Source organism: Pollicipes pollicipes, unplaced genomic scaffold (genome assembly GCF_011947565.3).
Source record: "Pollicipes pollicipes isolate AB1234 unplaced genomic scaffold, Ppol_2.1 Scaffold_4740;HRSCAF=5597_pilon_pilon_pilon, whole genome shotgun sequence".
NCBI classification, from domain to species: Eukaryota; Metazoa; Arthropoda; class Thecostraca; order Pollicipedomorpha; family Pollicipedidae; genus Pollicipes; species Pollicipes pollicipes.
Window position 1 is genome coordinate 8029042 of NW_023596545.1, and position 6186 is coordinate 8035227.

Consider the following 6186-nt stretch of genomic DNA (forward strand, 5'->3'; position numbering starts at 1 on the left):
TGGCAATTGCTCTTTGTTTAATCCCCTGAATGTTGGTGTCCTGTAAAGACTGTGGGTTGTTGTTTTAAAAAAGAAACCTGAAAAATCGAGTAGGATCATCGTCAGGTAATTTTGAATTCACTTATGTTAATGTTTCGATAAAAGTATGCTGCCGAAATATTAACCCATCTGCATCTTCATTCTCCTGTTTTTTTTCTCGAGGAATAAGGATATTACTACTGTCTCATCTATGTGAATAATGTTCTTTGCAAATGCACCTAACAATTTACGTAATCAAACACTATCTTTTCCTACAATTCTCATTCGTCACAACACGAATGTCAAGTTATTTTTACGCCCGAAAAAAGTACAAAGCGTTCAAATAGGGCACGGATAATTTCAAACTGCTGCATGTAAAATTCCGCTCCTATTTGTCCCTGTCATTTATCCTTGGCCTTCCTCACGCTGAACTTGAACGTTGCAGCCGATATTGCAGCCGATACAGTCTTTTTTTCGTTACTTGCCTCTAATAAAATGTGCCAACCCCCTTCCCTTACATGACCAGATGGAACCGTCAACTCCATGGCGTACGACATCAACTATTTCGCGCCTGGAACGTACGAAATCCTAGTGACTGCGTCCATGCGAGGGGGGCAGGTGGTGCTCCTGCAGACCAGGAACATCACCATCCTGGCCACCGCGCAGCTGTTGGAGGTTACGTGTCCCAAAGTGGAGGAGCCCCACGTCAGCTACTACTGCGGAGCAGCTGTCAGTGGCTCTGGCATAGAGGTAAGTGAGTCTGAGGTTCGCCACACCATCTCGCTTGGAAAGCAATTACGTGCGTTATCTGACCGGATAGCTATGCATGCAGGAACGCATGGAGACGTCGAGTGATGTTATGCTGCGACTACGCAGCTTACGACCAAGTAACATATATGCAGTCGGGGAATGCTACCAACGGCCAGACTGAGTCATGTTTGTGTATTGCTGCTGGAATGCGACTCCAACCCTGCTAATTGGTTCAATTCTGACACAAATTCTTAAACAAGTGTACAAAAGCCATGCATGTGGTTCGGGGAAAGGAAGAAAGGCACTGAAAAGGGCCTCAGACTTTTTTTGGCAACAGCAATTGCGTCAGGAATAAGTTTATTGGGGTCGGGGCCACAGCCCCAGCTGAATGGCTTACAACACCGTGTCACTATCAAACAGGTATTTTTCGGTGGCGGCAGGGCCGATATCCCCGTCACACCTACACGCATCACGCGTCCACCAACGCCGGCGTTTCATAGCGTCAGTGCGCGACACTTGCTCGCTCCATGTCGTCAACACGTGACATCTGCTCGTTCCATGGTGTCAGCGCGTGACACCTGCTCGTTCCATGGCGTCAGCACGTGACACCTGCTCGTTCCATGGTGTCAGCGCGTGACATCTGCTCGTTCCATGGTGTCAGCGCGTGACATCTGCTCGTTCCATGGTGCCAGACCGGATCCCTGATCGTTCCATGACGTCAGCACGTGACACTTGCTCGTTCCATGGTGTCAGCGCGTGACACATGCTCGTTCCATGGTGCCAGCGCGTCACACCTGCTCGTTCCATGGTGTCAGCACGCGACACCTGCTCGTTCCATGGTGTCAGTGCGTAACCCCTGATCGTTCCATGGTGCCCGTGCGTGACACCTGCTCGTACCATGGTGTCAGTGCGTGACACCTGCTCGGCGACGCGGGAGGTCAGCATCATTTTGTGGTGGCCACCCGAGTAACGGTGTCTGACGTCGTTTCGGCTTATCACGGTTCCTCGCCTTTGGTGCCAGCGCACCTAGACCCCGGGCACCTTGAAGATAGTGCTCCACCAGAGGTTTTTGAGTCACCTCCGCTTCTCCTGACGCTTACCGAAAATGACAGGGGCCCTGCTATTTTGCTACGTGCGCGCACAAAAGCTGATTATTGGGAAAACGGTGCGAGATTAGAGGGGTGTCCCAGATTTGTGTGAGATCTTGAACTGAACTAGCCATTTCGACAAACATGCAGTGCGGTTTGCATTCACGCCGTTTTTAGTATTTGAAACCCGTTTGTTTTGTGTCTGACGCCCGCAGACTTGCATAGACTATTTCAAGGCCACCCAAACATACATAGCACCAGAAACATCAAATATGATCATGAAGTTATTTGTGCCTTAGGTACGCCAGCACGATGCGTTGCATCAACGGCCAGCAGTTGTTGTTCAACCGCATTTGTATGTCAAATGCACGTTTTGAGCTTAAATCACGTTATTAACTGCTTAGTCCTTGCATGGACAGGGTACGATTGAATAAAAATTGATTGGGAGTGGTGCAAAGAATATACGAATGGAAATCTACTACTTAAGAATGTCGGTATAACCAGGTAAGTGAATGCGAGTTGGTAGCAAACATAATGAACGAACATGCAAAAACACTACGAGAAAAGGCCATTCTCGTAGTGTTGGCCTTTTTAGTACGGTCAATATGTATATGCCCCTCTCTCTCTTCCTCTCTCTCTCTCTCCTTCGCATCCCTCTCTCCTCTCTCTCTCTCTCCTCTCTCATCTCTCGTCTCTCTCGTCTCCTTCCCTCCTCTCTCACTCTCTCATCTCTCTCTCTTTCTCTCTCTCTCTCTTCTCTCTTGTTATTTTATTCTCTATATTTTCTTGATGTAATAGAGCTTAGTTCAAGAGTTATGCACATAACTGTCCTGGCAGTGATCAGTCCTACAGCAACGCATTATTTCCTGGTGACTTTGACATGAGATCATATGATTTGAAAAACCGAACCCGTTCATTTTTTAAGGGTACACATGTAGAAGAACTGTGATAATGGGATATTTTCAGATTTTCCTGGGTATCAAAAAAATTTGACGTCCAGATGTTGCCGTATGCCAGATCGGTGTTCCTCGTATCCAATTAAAACACGTCATGATTGCTAAGCAGAGTAATTTAATATGCTGTAACCGATATAAACCTGTGTTTTAATGCGCACACAACTTGAATCCGATTTTGTTTGCAGCAGCCCTGATAAAGCTTGTAAGTTATTGCAGCAATTCAATTTTGATTGTAATGCCCGGAATTGTATTATTATATGAAAGCTCATTTCGCGCTATTTGTGTGCATAGCTTTTGAACTAGACCTCATTAGATCCAGTAAATGACACTACTCCACTCGGTATTACAATTTCCTTGTTGGTAATTTGCTACAACTGATTGCGCAAGGTCATTACTTAACCCGACATAACCTGCTCTCCAACTGCTTAACTTTTTATACATGACAACTTGCATTCAGTATGTGAGCACAAGCGCATAGCACAGGCTTGTAATGGTCTCACTTAGCCTGCGTGGCGATCATCACGCGTTTGGTCTATACGTAACGAATATCGGTGTGGCACGCGTTGATGTCTAGAAGCCAAAATTTTTGATGCCCGTGTAAAGCCGAAAAGCTCTTCATTAACTTAGTTTTGTACGTTTGCGGCTTAAAAAATCAAAATGTAGGAATTTTTGAAGTCGTAAGGTTCATTTTAGAGTCAACGGGAACTAATTCATTGCGACGGAAGCTGATTATTCCCAGATATTTATGCGTATAACTTTTGAGCCAGGTGTCGTTCGATGAAGAAAATGGCACCATTCAACGCTGAATTTGTTTCTTTCCTGGTAATGTGTCACATGCAATTGATTGCATCAGGTCATCACGTGACCTGACATGACATGCATGCCAGCTCGGGCGCTTAGTCCTTTCCACCTTAAACCTTGAGTATTCAATTTGTGTATGTATTCAGATAAACGAGGCTGATATCGGTTCAGCAGCATTAGGTTACCCTTCTCAGCCAATCATCAATCGAGAATACACACATACACACACACACACACATATATATATATATATATATATATATATATATATATATACATATGTATATCTATACACATATATATACATATATATATATATATATATATACACATATATACACATATATATATATACATATATATAGATATATATATATATATATATATATATATATAATATATATAATATATTGGTGTGTGGTGTGTGTGTGTGTGTGTGTGTGTGTGTGGTGTGTGTGTGTGTGTGTGTGTCCTCTCTCTCTCCGCCTCCTCCCTCTCTCTCTCTCTTTTAATCCGTTTGTATAAGGATTTTGGGCTTTCCTGAAACCCGTGCAACACTTCCGATTAAATGGTGGCATAGTCTGCAACTTGTCTGTGGGCACATATCGGCTGACCCCTTACGCACCCGCGGGGATCACGCGAGCTCTTGCACACCGTCACCTTCAGATTAGATAATGGCCACTACAAACAGCACTTCGGCATTACAATGGCAACAAGACGGCATCTCCCGTTGCAATAATCTTTGAGCACAAATTTGAACAAGTTGCCATTAACAACGCGAGCCTCTAAAACCTGATTTTTACGCCAGATACGTCGACGATTCCATAGGGCTCTGGACTCACTCTCAAGGTGAGCTGCTGGACTTCATCCAATACATTAAGTATATCCATAACAACATCAAGCTTACCTCAGAAGGCACGCATATGCCCGGACAGACACACATATGTAATGCGCCTTACATTGTACAGGCACTGTACCGTCTTGGAGTTAAACTACTTATTGAAGCTCTTCGATAAACAAATAAAGATAAAATCTTCCAATAAAACTAATGCACAAAGTCAGCTGGACGGTTACATGCCATGACAAAGGGTTTGTATGATAAGTCAACGTCTTCAGTTAGCCGCCACATTTTTTTGCGCTGACGAGACAGCGTAGTAAGGTCGAGGAGCATCCTGAAAGCTGAACTACACTGAGCCTTCGAAAATGGGGGACAGTGGAGTGGGCGCACAAATTGCCTACAAACTGTCATTCCGTACGGCAGTGCTGAAAAAAGTCTATGCCGCTGTGGCATATTCTCTTTCTTTCAGTGTTGTAACGTGAACAATTTCATCACAATCGACATTTCGTGAGAGGATATGTTAAAAGAACTTTGAACAATGAGAGCGTTTATGTCTTCTTTCATGAAGCGCAGGCATTGGCGATGAGTCTCCCGCGCTCACGGGCGAGAGGACGCTTTTTTGCCTCTGGAGGAAGCTTTCGTCGACCACCTGGTCGAGGATGATGTCGACTATTTGACCTTGCATGATATCGTCTAATCGGTCGCTGATGTCGGTCAGCCACTTATCGGTGTATAATGTCGATCACTTGACTGCAGATCATGTCAGTTGGCTGCTGATAAGGTCGACCGGCATAGCGAGCTCACCGAACCTGGAGAGACATGCGAACAGAGTCTGCCACCTGACCTTGTTTGAACTCGGTAGGTGCAAACATTATATGATGACGATGGCGCGAGTTCGACGTTCCAAGCCCCGGACACTCCTTGGATGCTGATCGGTTCTGCACCACATCAGGTCAGTGCTGGGAATGCAATACGAGTATGGTATAGTTGTGACCGTTCTCTTTGCTGCACGAAGCGGCGGCCGTTCGCTGGCACTATCGTGTCCGTGAGCACAGACCTATAATAGGTATGCGTAAGACAAACAAATTGGAGTAGGATTGCAATGGCTGGCAGCTTTTGCTCGGAAGTACCGGGATGTTTAGCTTGGATATAGTGTGTCGCACTAATACTTGGTTTTATGTTACTGGGGTCAGCATGAACATCATGACATTCACGTCTTGGAAGTCAAAAATCGGCTTGGATGGCACTCAATGCGAGACTCTTTATCCGACGACCGTCTTCACAGCTTGTCGAGGCCTAGCCAGCGTTCGTGAGGCTTGCTTGTCCCACTGACAACACGGACCGCAGGGTCCCTCGAACGTCACAGTCCCGGTGGCCGGGGTGGCCGAGTTCCTACCGCCGACCATGTGACCACGTGACGCTCGCTTGTCCCACTGACACACACGGACCGCAGGGTCCCTCGAACGTCACAGTCCCGGTGGCCGGGGTGGCCGAGTTCCTCCACCGCCGACCATGTGACCACGTGACGCTCGCTTGTCCCGCTGACACACACGGACCGCAGGGTCCCTCGAACGCCACAATCCCGGTGACTGGGTTGACCGAGTTCCTACTGCCGACCACATTCTCCACTCCGACGCGGCTCACCAGCGCTCGGACGTACGGAGCGGCCACCGGCACCTGCGATCTCTCGGTAGGTGACCTGCCCATGGCACTTCAATCCCACCTTACCGTGCGT